This window comes from Dermochelys coriacea, chromosome 3 (genome assembly GCF_009764565.3).
Source record: "Dermochelys coriacea isolate rDerCor1 chromosome 3, rDerCor1.pri.v4, whole genome shotgun sequence".
NCBI lineage: Eukaryota > Metazoa > Chordata > Testudines > Dermochelyidae > Dermochelys > Dermochelys coriacea.
In genome coordinates this window covers 19,191,351-19,207,190 of record NC_050070.1, presented here as the reverse complement: position 1 = coordinate 19,207,190, position 15,840 = coordinate 19,191,351, and positions in this window count along the sequence as shown.

The following is a 15,840-nucleotide window of genomic DNA, read 5'->3' as shown; positions in this document are numbered from 1 at the left end:
CTACCACTACTTTTCAATTGGTTACTCATGAAGATTAGGAGACTTAAGACAAGAGGAAAAATCCAGTGATTCCCTCTTATTTTGTTGTCTCTGATTTAGAGAGTTATGGTCATGACTCCATAGTTAAGAATGCAGGATTCTTTCCATTCTAAATGTTGTTTGACCCTCATTCTAACATACTCAGTTTACTGTCTTCTCTTGGACTAAAAAGTCTCCTACTTGGCATCAGGGCTGAGGGAAATAGGCCTGCGTACCTCTAGGGCACCCCTTTGGGGTGAAAGTGGGCACCTTTCTTGTCCCAGATGGCCTTCTCTGGCTGTTGGCATTGCTCTAGTGGTTTGCAGGGTGGGTGCCATCCTTCAGCTTTAAGTCTTAAGGAGGCAGCTCCCCCCACATCTGGGCATAACAGAAGTCCAAAACAAAAAAAGGCAAACAAAATAATCCTGCAGTCTACAACATGGTCCAAGTTCACTCTGCTGCTCCTCGCAGGGCAAAAGGCAGATACTCTCTGTGAAGAGCTTCCTGAGCATCTGAGGGGCCCAGATGGAGTGTCCTGGGCTCTAGAAAAAGAAAATCAAAATAAAGATGGTCCCTATAGTTCTCCAGAGAGTCCTCAGCATCTTTTCCAGTAAGCATCTTTTCCTGGTGTGCGTGTGCGCATCAGGAGTTCTGTGTTTGTACTCTGCTTCCCTCTAAGTGCCATTCTGCTCTGCCCTCCTTTTTAAGGAGCTGCCCTTCTCCAGGTTTGACAGGCCTCACAGGTATACTGGGTTGGGAGTGGGGGTGATTGTGCTACAGAGCTGTTTAACCCTTTCCTGACTAAGGGGGGAAGCTGTCCCACTACCAGGCCTATATCAGGAGAATGGATAAGTGGGGGATAGAGTTTAGTATGGACACCTTAACTGAACATGTTCTATGTCATTTGTTTTACCTGTGCTAGACTGTGGCCTCCTTGCAGTCTGTGGAACTATCCCAGCTCACCAATGCAAGTTAGAGTGTCACAGTCTGGACCTGAATATTTTGCTATGGGATATAGATAGAGATGGGTAGGTTAGATATATATACACTACCAGCGTGCAACACTTTTGCAGTGCAACCCAAAATCACTGGACTGAGTTTTCATTACAAATCCAAAACTCCAGACAGGTTCAGCAGGAGTTAGGCTGAATTCACAAACTTTTCAGTGAATCTGGGATTTTTTTTTTAAGACAAGCTGGGCCATGTTTCAAGTGAGCTTGAGTTGAATGTCAAGTGATCACAGCTGATTTATGCTCTAAGGCAGAAACTGTGCAGAAACTGATGGCCTGAATTTTCCTTTGACTGGGGTTAGAGAGGCTTAAAGATGTGAAACTTGGGTTTTGGTGACTAAATTCACACAGACCAAAATAATCTGTAAAAGGTCACTTGGGAAGCTAACAGTCCAGTTTTGCACATTTCCCTTCTGTGAGGCTTATCTGTGTGAAAGATGGCTAATGAATGCTTAGGATGAAATCTTATCTCCATTGAAGTCAGTGGCAAAGCTCCCATTGACTTCAATGGGACCAAGATTTCACCTGCACACTGTTAGGATGTAAACAGACCTGGAACCACTTTTCATTAAAAAATGCATTAGAGCCTAATCATGAAAACCCTTCTTTGTGTGGGTGGTTCCAATGAACTCAATGGGATTCTTTGTGTAAGGGTCACTCCTGTGACCAGGGCAGGTATTTATTGTCAATGTTTATTGTGGGACCATATCGTCTTTTGCTGTTTTTGAGTCATTTAAGGCTACGATTCTGTCAATGCATCCTTTATGCATTGCTTGCCAAAGGGTTTGAATGAACAACTCTCAGCATATGGACTATTGAAAAACAACAGTCAAATTGATCAGTTTGCCTTGTGTGATTGGTCATGTAAGGAGGTGGTTCTCAACCAGGGGTATGCAGAGATCTGCCGGGGGTATATCAACTCATCCAGATATTTGCCTAGTTTTATAACAGGCTACATAAAAAGCACCAGCAAAGTCAATACAAACTAAAATTTCTTACAGACAATGACTTGTTTATACTGCTCTATATACTATACAGTATGTAAGCACAATATTTATATTGCAATTGATTTATGTTATAAATATATGGTAAAAATAAGAAAGTAAGCAAGTTTTCAATAATGTGCTGTGATACTCTTATATTATTATATCTGATTTTGTAAGCAAGTAGTTAAGTGAGGTGAAACATGGGGGTACGCAAGACAAATCAGACTCCTGAAAGGGGTACTGTAGTCTGGAAAGGTTGAAAGCCTAAGGCACATGGTACATGCTTCCAGACTGGTTGACCAAAACTTTTCAAATGATGAAGAACACACTTCTGGTACTGGTTTTTGGATTTCAATTGTTTCTGCTACAATTCAGGAAACTGTCATGACTCATGAACATTTTCTCAAATATTTTCACAGATATCTATTGGTAGCATCATTTTTTTTTTAAGGAGGCAGCATACTCTCGTTCACACTAATCTTAAAAAGAGCAGGATTTGGCTCTAAGGATAGAATTTTAGATACTATAGAATTTGAACAGAAGTGCCTTTGGAACTGCAGTCTCAGTAAAGGGTGTGTTTTCTTGAATTTCCAAAGCTGTTGCCAGTCACATCACGTTATATGGTGGATACCTCCAAATGTGACATGCCAATATAACATGCCATCAGCCCAGGATACAGATGTGGTTTTCTGAAAATTGTGATTATAACAGTTAAAAACAAAAGGACATTATGTATTTTATTTCTTTGTAAAAGTTTTTAAACCCATTTACCTAGTGCCAATGTCCATGAAATAGAATGATGCAGGGCGCAGAAGTTAAGATGCTGGAGCAGAAATATAAGAAAAACCTGGGTAATTTCCCATTACCTGCTAGTATCAAAGACTTGAACTCTGGCTTCACTGCCTGCATCACAAGAAAGCCACTTCTTTCCTTATGAGAAGCTACAGAATCTTAACCAGCTTCATTATTTCCATTTCTCTGTTGCTTTATTTTGTATATTATTAACCAGTACATTAACAGAGCCTGAAACTCCTTGGCAAAATACAAGCAACAGAAACAAACAGAGCTGGAGAAAACATTCACAATAAACAAAAACCACTCCCTTCTTCCTATTGCTATCCTTCCCACATCATCTCTTTACCTTGGACAACTTTACTTATAGGCTTTTCTATAGCATATGCCATAATCACATGGGAACCCCTTGTACTCATTTTTTTGGATTTAGCCTCACAAATCCTTTTTTCTTTATTCTTATTCTTATCCCCATTTTTCAGTAGGCACAGCAAAGTGACTTGCCTAAGGTCACACAAGTCTGTGACAGACCCAGAAACAAAATTTTGATCTCCTGATTCCCAGTCCAGTTCCTTTGCAGAGCAGATGGCCTGTCCCCTTCTTGCTTCCATTATGGAGCCTGCTAGCTCCTTCTCCACCTCTTTTTTAAGGGCAGATCAAACGGCCATAAGGAATCTCTCTGCTCGTTCTCAGTACAGGTGAGTGATGGCATGTAAATAGTTTCTGTTGTTCTCACTGCGTTAGGATAGAGGAGTGTCTGTAGCCTTCCTACCCTGTGTGCAAGAAGTGAGACAGAGGGCTGTACCAGGTGATTTTCGGAAGAACCTGCTCAAGGGAAAGCATTCATCTGTTGCAAGGACTAAAGTGAACTGGAGTCTCCAAGCTCACATGAAGCAGTTGGTTTCCTACCAGCCCTTGTGATCCAAGCTTTACAGAGTTCTTCCCAGAGTTCCACTTACAAAGAACATGAAAGAACAGGTACAAGACATACAAAGAACAGGTACAAGACATCCCAAGTCTCTTAATCACTTGGAATAAATCATTAGTTAAGAATTTTCATTTGAAACCATTAAATCTGACATGGAATTTTTTTTTCAAAGGAGTTAATGCTATTGAATACCTAGTACATGATCCAAAGCCCACCGGTAATCTTTCCATTGACTTCAAGGTGCTTTGCATCAGGCCTTTAGCTCAGGGGACCATGGTTGGTATTCCGAGGTTCTAGTCCCACCTATGCTACTGACTCCTTGTGTCACTTTGGGAAAGTGACATGATTTTCACCCCGAGTTCCCCCCCCCCACACATGTAGAATGAATATTCATTTGCCTCCAAGGGGTCTTTTCAGAAATAATTAAAATGTGCAAAGTGCATTGCTATTCTTAGATGAAAGCACAGAGTATTATCATTCCTCTTTGCACAGTGAACTCTACCCCCACACTGTAGCTAACACAGGAAGGACTGCTTTCACAGTGTGGGTACTGCCATCCTTACCTGGAGTCTGCATCGGGCAGTGGAACACTTAGGGAAGGTGTGACTTCTTACTGGTGCCAATGTGCTGACTCAGCACTCTATATCAGCAAAGGCACATAAACCTTGTTTGCTTTTACAGTTGGTTGTGCTGTAGCAGTTTGTTCTTTTTGTATCATTTAGCTTAGAATTTCTTTTAAAAATTAGATCACGTGACAAAGAGTTTTTAAATTACATGGGGCAAATCTGTCTGCCACACTGTCTCTCTAAATCCATAGTGTGGGGGAGAGACCCCAAAATGACTGACACTAGGAGACAGGTTTCAGAGTAGCAGCTGTGTTAGTCTGTATTCGCAAAAAGAAAAGGAGTACTTGTGGCACCTTAGAGACTAACAAATTTACTAGAGCATAAGCTTTCGTGAGCTACAGCTCACTTCATTGGATGCATTTGGTGGAAAAAACAGAGGAGAGATTTATATACACACACAAAGAGAACATGAAACAATGGGTTTATCATACACACTGTAAGGAGAGTAATCACTTAAGATAAGCCATCACCAGAGACACTAAACCCTGAAATAAGGGACACGAGAAAACACTTTTTTTACCCAAAGTGCCGACAGCTGATTAGGCACTTTTTTACACAAATATATTGTATATACTTTTTTTGTTTGCATTCTTAGCCATGAATAAGTTTTGATCCATTTTTAGACTTCCTCTCAATCCTGCTTTTCTCAGCATTATCCATTAAGCAAAGTTTAACATGCTGGAACTTCCATCCCAACTTGAAAGCTGTATGTTAAATTATGCGGCTGAATTCCATCAGTCAATTTCTCCTTTGCTGTCAACACAGCAACTACATTTTTTATTGTCTGAACCAACTCATCCCATATACCGGGCTGCAAAAACATCAGAGAAAAATGGTTCAACATAGGATGATGTTTACAACTTGGGTCTGCATTTATATATATATGGGGGGGCTGTTTGTAAATACAGTATTTACAAACAAAACATTTAATCTTTTCCATATCCAGTTAGCTGGAAATTGTCTTCTTTAACTTGCAAAAGTCTAGGGACCATTCAGTGCAAGATGATGCTGCAGATGTCTAACATAAACAAAAATACCATGGATGGTTTGGTATAGGTTGGCTGAAATATTAGTCTTATAAAATTCATAACAGATAATGAAGTCATGGCAGAAAAGCCTTTTACTACACCTCAGACAATTGTGGAGTGTTTATCTCTGCAGAAAATCATTGTAAATAACACGTTAGTACAATGTAGATGATAGTTATGCATAGCTATGTGCTTTTATAATATGTTAAAGCAATTGCCACTACAATTTTTCTAGACAATTCTCTATGATCTACCATTCATGTAATGTTAATGGTAGCTAAAATGGGAATAAAATCTTTATGAAAACCACCATGGTTGACCCATTTAAAGAAATAATTGAATCAGCAGCCCTCTCAAATTACTGATGTTTTGACTAAGGTATTTGACTTTTTTTTTATTGAACATTCTGCTTTGAATGCACACATCCCATGGATATGAAATGATGGATCTCCTTGGATTTTCAACGAGAGGCACTTTATACCATTAATAAATATTCATTTTCCTGCTATCCCTCCAGTGGTATTTCATCATCAATCATGGCTGAAATCACAGCTGTGAAAGCTGTTTATGCTTTACTGTTCTCCTCTATATGATCTGGCAGATACTTATGAAATTATTGGACTGTGGAGTTAACAGGGGGCAGGATGGTGAGAAGGAAGGAGGGAAGAGGAGTGCTGTTTTGTTTTATTCTTTTAAAATCTTTGTACCCATACTTATTCCTAGAGCAATACTGTTTTGTTTGTCTTTCCAAAGTACACATAAATCACTCCATTGGTCTCAACTGTCCTGTGAAAATAAAAATGATCCCAAGCCATTCAGGAATTACTCAGGGACTATTCAGTGTTCAATATGTCAGAGAAGCAAAGACAGACGCTCAGGAAGAAGAAGATTACAATCAATGAAGAAAAATCAATAGTGTGTAGAAGCTATCCTGCTGCTAGCATTGTCAGGAAAAAGGCCTCTACATTCCCCAATCTCATTACATGTAGGAAATTATTAGAATCTGAGCAGCAACACTGAAGCTATAATAATGTTTTTTTGTTTTTTTTATGTTCTTCGTGCAAACCAACATTTCACTTTGACTTAATAAACATAACCAACTGCTGCCAAACTGATGTAGCTTTTTATATATTTATAAAATGCTGCAGTAAATGAAAAGGGATGATATTTAAAGTACTTTAAAGTACAGCCTGGAAAATGGCTGGAGTCCGTGACTGCATTATTTTTTATTTGCTTGCGTTTTATCTTTTTCTCTGTGTGTGTCTCACTCTTGCAGAATCACTGCATCATGAAATCTGCTTGCTAAAGTTGTGGTCACATACTTACTCTGAAAATCAATTAACCAGCCAATGTAACCATTTGATTTTATAGGACAACATTTGCATGATTTCAGGAAGACATGCACTTTATAGAATCAATTGACAGAAAGAGATTGCAACAAAGCTAACAGTAAAATCTTTCTGGCCCTGATTCATAAAAGCATTGAGGAAAAAAATTAAGCACACACTGAAGTCTTACTGAAGTCAAGTTAAGTAAATGCTTAAATGCCTTCTTGAACTGGGGCTTCAAATGATAAAGAACAGTCAGAGCCCAGCAGCCATACAGAAAAAAGAACAATTCATCTTTATTCATTACGCTCCATATTTGTAGGAGCAAAGGCCCACTTATGTGTGTAATTCCCTGATTTACATACGAAAATACCACTTTTTGTGTGCACCAATGAGTGCAAATTTTTCAACTGGAAATGTGGAGGGTCCTTTAAAATGTATCCCCAATATGTTTGTTATCTTTCCATCATTATATAATTATTTTGTTGACTATGGAACACAATATAGTGATAATGAAGGGGAGCTGCTACTTGCCTGGCTATGACATTTTTATGCCAGATGAGGATTTTCTGAACAATGGGGAAATAGACTCTGCTGCCTTAAGGCATCTTTAAAACCCCTAAAACAGTGCAAAAAGGACTTAAGAGTTGTTGATGAGCTGGCTCCTGTTTTATATTTTGCACTTCTCCTCATCTCTGTGGTGCCTGAGAGCTACTCTTGGGGGAATTCTGTACCACTGAGCATGCGCAGAATTTATGTCCCCCACAGATTTCTTTGCTTCCCGGCAGAAAAATGACTTTCTGACAGGGAAGTAAAGGGAAGCTACAAGTGCAATCATGCAACCCTCCCTAGCAGTATGTTTCAGGTGCCCAGGGAAGCTGGCAGACAGGTAGATCACTGTGGGGCAGGAGGTGGGACTGTGGAAGACTCGGCTGGTGGGACTGTGGAAGACTCGGCTGGTGGCTCCTTCCCTGCACCAGGCTTAGCTGCTAGTCCCAGCTGGGCTGGGGAGGACAGGATTTCCTCTTCCCCTGCCCGGCACCTGGGACCAGATCAGACTCACTCCCAGATTTCTTCCCCAGCTGGAGGAAGCTCTGTAAAGTCCTCCCCCCCCCACATGCTTCCAGCACCTATCGCTTCTCAGCTGTAGGGGTAGGGATCCCTGTACAGAGAGCTGCTCCCTCATACACCCTACCCGCATGCATCCAGACTCCCTCATACCCAGACCCTCCCTCCAAGCATCATCCCCCCCTGCACTCAGAACCCCCACCCCGACAAGCACCACTCCCCCAGCACCTGGACCACCCCAACAAGTCATCCACACTCGGATCCCCACCCTACCAAGCCCCAACCAACCAGACCTTGTTCCCTACTCCATTGGGCCTCACTCCCACAGCATCTGGACTCCCCCCCGAATCCTTCCCCCACCAGACCCTCCTGTTAAGCTCTATCCCCCACACACACACCCAGACACCCCGCTGAGCTCCAACCACCTTCATCTGGACCGCCCTGCAAAGTCCCATTACCATTGCACCCAGAACCCCCCAACAAGCCCCTGTGCATCCAGATCCCCCTGCACCCAGATCCCCCACTGAAGCACCCACACCCAGATTGCCCCACACAGAACCCTCTTAACTCACACGTGGATGTTCCCACACTAAGCTCCTCCACACTGGGATCCCGCCTTGCTGAGCCTGCCTGCCCACATCTGGTGCACCTGGCACAGAGGGGTAAGGCCCTGGAGCTGGCCTGGTCCTTGTGCTGTGTCAGGGCTGGGTGCAGCCTCACTACTGAGTCTGTGTCCTGGGTCGGAGCTGCATGGTGATCTCCTACCTCTGTGCAGCCAGTGGCCTGTGGTCCCCAATGCTTGCTGGAGTCTCCACATTTATTTCACAAATAAAGTTTGCAGAATTTTAAAATATGTACAGATTTTTTTGGCACAGATATTTGGGGGGGGGGGGTGCAGAATGCCCTCAGCAGTAAAGAGCAGACCTGCTGTAGAAACAGTGCTGTAGGAACTTCACTGGTGACCACTACTGACCCCAGAGACAAATGAAAAGAGGTAATCACTAGAGCTGGATGGAAAAACTCTGACAGATCAGTTTTGTATTGGAAAATGTAATTGCATCAAAGTTGAAATGTTTTGCAAGATTATGTTGAAATTTCATTTTGGACAATTAAGTGGAGGGGACAGTGTTCAAACATTTCATTTCAATGTTTTCTTCACCAAATGTTTTGACATTTTCACATAGGACTGATTTTTCATTTCAAAACATTTTTTGTTATTCTTTGTTTAGCAAGTAAGTAAAAATCGAAACAAAATGTAAAAAACAAATGTTTTGATTGCACAAAAACAATTACATTTTTTTTCACAGAGAATTTTGAGATTTGTTCCCTCCCCCTCAAAAAATTGATTATAGACAAATTTCAGTATATAGCAATTCTCCACAAAATACTATTTCTGTTCTCCACCCAGCTTTGATAATTGCATACTAAAGGGAAGTGCACAAGCATTTGGAGAATTCTGCTTGCAGTAATTTGTGCTGCTGTGTTCCTACAAGACAGCTACCAGTCTCTTAACACTATTCCCTTTGGCTCATGGTTCTGGATCCCCACAAAAAGTATGAGGACACACATGCCACTGACTCAGCATCCTTCCCTTCTGAAACCCCTCTGTGCTGATCTATTGGATTACAGTCCATTCAGCTCTCAGAAAAATAAAAGAAACAGGAGACCATAAACACCCAGGGCTTGATTCTCCTATACATCATACCCCTTTGCACTACTCTGGCACTATAAAGGAGCTTTAGTGTAAGTGAGAATCGGGTCCTGCAAAGTCCTATCCCACAATGTAGCAGTATCCTTTTTTGGGGGGGGAGGATGGGGGGGCTCTTCCAAAGTTTCTAATCATGATTCTGTAGGGAATCTTCCGGGGACATTAAAATTCTGAGGATTTTTTTTTAACATAAACAGGTAGTGATCTCTACAGTTATCAAATTCTGTTTTCAGTTGCTTATAACTTTGCCAAACCTTAACCATTTGAGATGAAATTTTTCATGTCACATGTCTGTCTCAGACTGAAGTTCAGAAAGTCCCATGTAAAATAGTTTAGTCATTTTTCAGAAGGAGGTTAGGGAAAATTGCTCCTGTCCATGTTAAAAAATTCTTACAGCCTTTTCACTGACAATCATTAACACCCCCATGCTTTGGACTGGGGACTTGAAATTTACCCAGGGGGTTACCCTGATGTCAGGGATGTGCCTAGTACTGTCCCCATGAAAATCAACTCAGTTTTGGACAATTTGGCAGCCTCTGAAAATCTCGGTTTATATATGGTCTGTATAGACTTGTTAGAGTTTGGCACCTAAATTTTCCGAAGATTCCATCTACAGGCTGAGTAGAACTTTCACTGTAATTGCCTTCCCAGAACTCAGAGCCACTGTGGTACCGGACACAGGAACTAAAGCCAGAACATAAGTACGGCAATACTAGATCAGACTAAAGGTCCATCTAGCCCAGTAACCTATCTTCGGACAGTGGCCAATGCCAGGTGCCCCAAAGGGAATGAACAGAATGGGTAATCATCAAGTGATCCATCCCCTGTCGCCCATTCCCAGCTTCTGGCAAAGAGGTTAGGGACACCATCCCTGCCCATCCTGGCTAACAGTCATTGATAGACCTAACCTCCATGAACTTATCTAGTTCTTTTTTTGAACCCTATTATAGTCTTGGCGTTCACAACAGCCTCTGGCAAGGAGTCCCACAGGTTGCATTGTGTGAAAAAATACTTCCTTTTATTTGTTTTAAACCTGCTGCCTATTAAACGCTTCCTTCTTTACTTTCTCCACACCACTCATGATTTTATATCATATCCCTCCTTGGTCATCTCTTTTCAAACCTGAAAAGTCCCAGTCTTATTAATCTCTCCTCTTATGGAAGCCATTCCATACCCCTAATCATTTTTGTTGCCCTTTTCTGAACCTTTTCCAATTCCAGTATATCTTTTTTGAGATGGGACGACCACATCTGTACACAGTATTCAAGATTTGGATACTATGGATTTATATAGAGGCAATATGATATTTTCTGTCTTATTATCTATCCCTTTCTTAATGATTCCCAACATTCTGTTCTTTTTTGACTGCCGCTGCACATTGAGTGGATGTTTTCAGAGAACTATCCAAAATGACTCCAAGATCTCTTTCTTGAGTGGTAACAGCAAATTTAGACCCCATTGTTTTATATGTATAGTTGAGATTATGTTTTCCAATGTGCATTACTTTGCATTTAGCAACATTGAATTTCATCTGCCATTTTGTTGCCCAATCACCCAGTTTTGTGAGATCCTTTTGAGTTCTTTGCAGTCTGCTTGGGACTTAACTATCTTGAGTAGCTTTGTATCATCTGCAAATTTTGCCACCTCACTTTTACCCCTTTTTCCAGATCATTTATGAATATGTTGAATAGGACTGTTCCCAGTTCAGACCCCTGGGGGACACTGTATTTATCTCTCTCCATTCCGAAAACTGACCATTATTCCTACAGTTTGTTTCCTAATTTTTAACCAATCCAAGCACTCAAGAGTTAAGAAATGTCAGAGTTAAGTTTGCCAGTGCAACATTCATTCAGACACCTTGTGTGTATGCAGTCTTTAATTCCATGATCTATTTTTTTCCATAGGAGTCCTGTCTCATTCATGCAAAAAGTGAACCTGCTCTAGGCATGATTCAGTGTTGTGTAGTGACCCCTGTTTATTTGTTGCGGAAGTTGGAAGAGGTGCAGTGTATGAGGCAGAGGAAAGTTTGTCTTGCGGCTTAGGTAGTTGAAAGCCGCCCTGAAGAACTGGATTTATCCCTGTCTCTGTATCAGAGTTCCTGTATGATGCTGGGGAAGTCATGTAAGCCAAATTTGTCACAAGTGGCCACTACTTGAGTGTTCCCCATGTTGGACTCTAATTTGCAGAAGTGCTGAACTCTCGCAACTGCAAGTCAGTGGGAGTTGTGCTCTGAACAGTTAACATGCTATAAAATGGTATGTTGTCCAAAATAACGCCATAAGCATCTCAAATTGGGCACTCAAAATTATTGTTCACTTTTGACCATAATCTCGGTGTATCAGTTTCCTATCTATAAAATGCCACCTTACTTCACAGGAGTGTTTAAAGATAACATAATTTATGATTGTGAATCACTGAGATGCTTCAGTCATAAGCACCATAGAAAAGCCCAAATGGAAATTAATAATTCTTTATCCAGAGCAGGGTTTGAATAGTGTGCAGTAAATAAACCATGGGACCATACATTGGGTGATGAGGATATATTTAAATTGAAACATTTAATAGCTGCTTATTCACTAGTCTAACCAGTGTCCATCCTGTATATTGAATGAGGCAAAGATCTGGTATATAAAAAAATAGCATGTAATCATGTAATTAAACTAATGTATTTTAGCAGGGGGCAAATTAGGGTTGCATGGGCAAGGTTAATTCTGCATTTCCCAACTTGCATGCTTGACTTTGCAACCATAATATGTTATTTTAAAGTAGTGTTTTGTATGTAACATTTACAGTAGGATAATCAAAACTTAACAAGAATCTAGAACAATTACTATAATTTTACTATTTCTGTTGAAGTAGAGTCCATATGTCCATCAGCACTGTGCTGGGCATGGTTGAAACATAGGAAGACAAGATCCCTGCCATGAAGAGTTTACAGTCTAAGACAATGATTTTAACAATCCTATCAAAGACTCAAAATGGCATAATGTTTCTAACAGTTTTTTTAAAAATCTACAATTGATCTAGCACTACAGCTAATCCATCAGAAATTAATATTCAGGGGGTATCAGACTTCAGTGAGAGCAGCTGTTGGTAGAATTAAAGCTAATAACAAGAGTTGTAGGTGAATGCTGAACCTGGAACATATGGTGTTCAGTTCAGTTTCTACTGCATATGGTGAGAGAATGAAATAAAATCAATTCTTTCCAAGAAAGAAATCATAAATAGTGCTAAGTGTTGCGTTCCTACATGATCTTTTAAGCTACTTGCTAGGTAATTTGTCACTTTTGAGAACTATGGTAGCCAAGAAGTTAATTCTTCAAAAGTGGAACACTCCGGCAGTTCCTGCAATAATTGACTAGGCTACAGACGTGAGTGATTTGTTTGGCCTGGCAAAAATATCGTTTTAATTTAAAAAGAAAATGTCGAACAGTAGTTTAGACCTAAAATTTAACTTTCATTTAAACAAGAAAAAACAAGTTTTCCAAAATCTAATATGAATAAAAATCTTCTCTTGCAAATGTTCAAATTACTTAAAAATAATAATAAAAAAAATCTTGATTCCTTCCTACTGTGTTGGAAATCCAAGCATAAAGACCATGTGCTTTGTATATAAATACCAGAAAATTAAACTGCCCAATCTAGAGTCACTGTCTAAACTTAGTGAAGAAGAGATAGTAAGAGGAGACATTCCAATGGCTGATGTTACTAGTTCTGTTTATTTACTGAAGAAGGTCTCATATCCTTGCCTGAGGAAACCAGCACGTATCATTTCCCTCCTTCCTTCCCCAGTTGCACATGGGGCACTTGAGAAGTTGCACACTGTGACTTCTGGCAGAGCTAGGAACAGAATATTGTCTCTGGTATAACAGACTCATCTCTTCACTTAACCACACTATCCTTCAGATTGAATGAGCCAGTTCTGTGCACTTGGCTGCATGTGATCATTAACCACTAGGCCCCACTCCACTTTAGATCCATGAAGAGAATTCAGGAATCCTGATTCCCAACATTCCTGTGCTGTGTAACAAGCACTGAAAAGGAACTGAAAGGGTATTCAGAATTCCTTCCCTGATCTCCCTTGTTGCTATGGAGAAGTAACAGTATAACTCTTTGTGCAGGTTACTTCCTTGCTTGTGCCTGGCCTGCAAGTAGGGGTGACAGAGCCAAGACCAGCCACTCTCTGGCCATCTCAACCACCTCTGTACCCACATGCTTGCCAAGGGGAGGAGTATCTGGAGATCAGGCAATAGGCACCATGCAAGATCAGAGTAGGCTGGGCAAAGGTGTTGGGAAGGGGAATACATTCATTTCAAGGAGCCTCCACTTGGCCAAGTAAGAGACAGGCACAACTGAGCCATCTCTAAACATCTCTTATGGAACCTTCCGAAGTCGCAGCTCACTTTTTGCTAAATCTCACAGCTCACATCATGTTTGCTAACAAAATGTACCCCAATGCTTTTGTTCACCACTTCATGATCTCTTCCTGGTCAGCAGTTAAAAGAGTAATGCATACAGGATGTCACCTGCCTCATCACCCATGGACTATGGGCCCAAACCCACACCCATTGATGTCAATGGCAAACCTCTCATTGTCTTACTTAGAGCAGGATCAAGGCCTGTAGGAGGGTCTGACTCTGTAAATATTTATGCAGATGACAAACTTTACATGTGGGAGTAGTGTCAGGGACTACTCATGTGAATAAGTGCTTGCAGGACTAGGAACTTAGTGCCAGATTTTTAGGTGCCTAAAAATTCAGAGAGGCACCTGGTGGGATTTTCAGAAATGCTTAGACACCTAAATCATATTTAAATCAGTGGGAGATAGGTGGTTTTGAAAACCCCACTAGGGTTTAGACACCTAAATACCTTTAAAAATCTGGGCCTTAGTCTGTAAAGTCAGTAAAGTGCTGTGGGATCCTTCTGGATAGAACCCCCTGTGTACCAGTAAATGTTGATAAGGAGTAATGTCACCTTCAGGGTCGTCTTCTCCTTTTCGCAACACGTTTATTCTTTTGTACATTTTCACAATCCCTCAAAATATTTCAGTCAAACTAGGGGGAAATGTGTTCCCTCCAGAAAACTATAGCTATGTATTGGTACCTTATAAGTATAGACTTTTTCTACAGTGCCCTTTACATAATAGTGTTTTATAATGTGTAATGCTGCAGTAGAAAAATCCATTGTCTATTAGTATCAAATATGAATGTAATATTTAGGCATCTGAGCAGTAAAGTTAAATCTAGAGAAGATCAGCATGTTATACAGGATTTAAGCCAAACCATCTCCTGGGCATTGTTTTCATGAATACAGTTTTGAAGCAATATATATAGGGACATCTTTCATCAGAATGATTAAGAAAGACAAGGTGGGTGGGGTAACATCTTTTACTTGACCAATGTCTGTTGGTGGAAGAGACAAGCTTTTGAGCTTCACAGAGCTGACCTGTAGAAGCTCGAAAGCTTGTCTCTCTCACCAACAGAAGTTGGTCCACTAAAAGATATTACCTCACCCACCTTGTCTCTGTTGTATCCTGGCACCAACATGGCTACAGAAACACTGCAATCTGAATGATTATTTTTTATTCTCATTGCATTAAATTAGGGCTGTTGCTTAATCGCAGTTAACTCATGCTATTAACTCAAAAAAAATTGTGATTAAAAATACTAATCTTAGTTTTAATCGCACTGTTAAACAATAGAATACCAATTGAAATGTATTAAATATTTTGGATGTTTTCTACATTTTCATATATATTGTATTCTGTGTTGTAATTAAAATCAAAGTGTATATTATTTTTATTACAAATATTTGCACTGTAAAAATGATAAAAAAGAAATAGTATTTTTCAATTCACCTCACACAAGTACTATAGTGCAATCTTTTTGTCACGAAAGTACAACTTACAAATGTAGACTTTTTGTTACATAACTGCACTCAAAAACAAAACAATGTAAAACTTAAGAGTCTACAAGTCCACTCAGTCCTACTTCTTGTTCAGCCAGTCGCTCAGACAAACAAGTTTGTTTACATTTGCAGGAGATAATGCTGCCTGCTTCTTATTTACAATGTCACCAGAAAGGCATTTGCACAGCACTTTTTTAACCGTCATTCATAGAATCATAGAAGATTAGGATTGGAAGAGACCTTAGGAGGTCATTTAGTCCAACCCCCTGCTCAAAGCAGGACCAACCCCAAGTAAATCATCCCAGCCAGGGCTTTGTCAATTCGGGCCTTAAAAACCACCACTGCCCTAAGGGGCTTCACTACCCTCCTAGTGAAATAGTTTTTCCTAATATCCAATCTAGACCTCCCCCACTGCAACTTGAGACCATTGCTCCTGGTTCT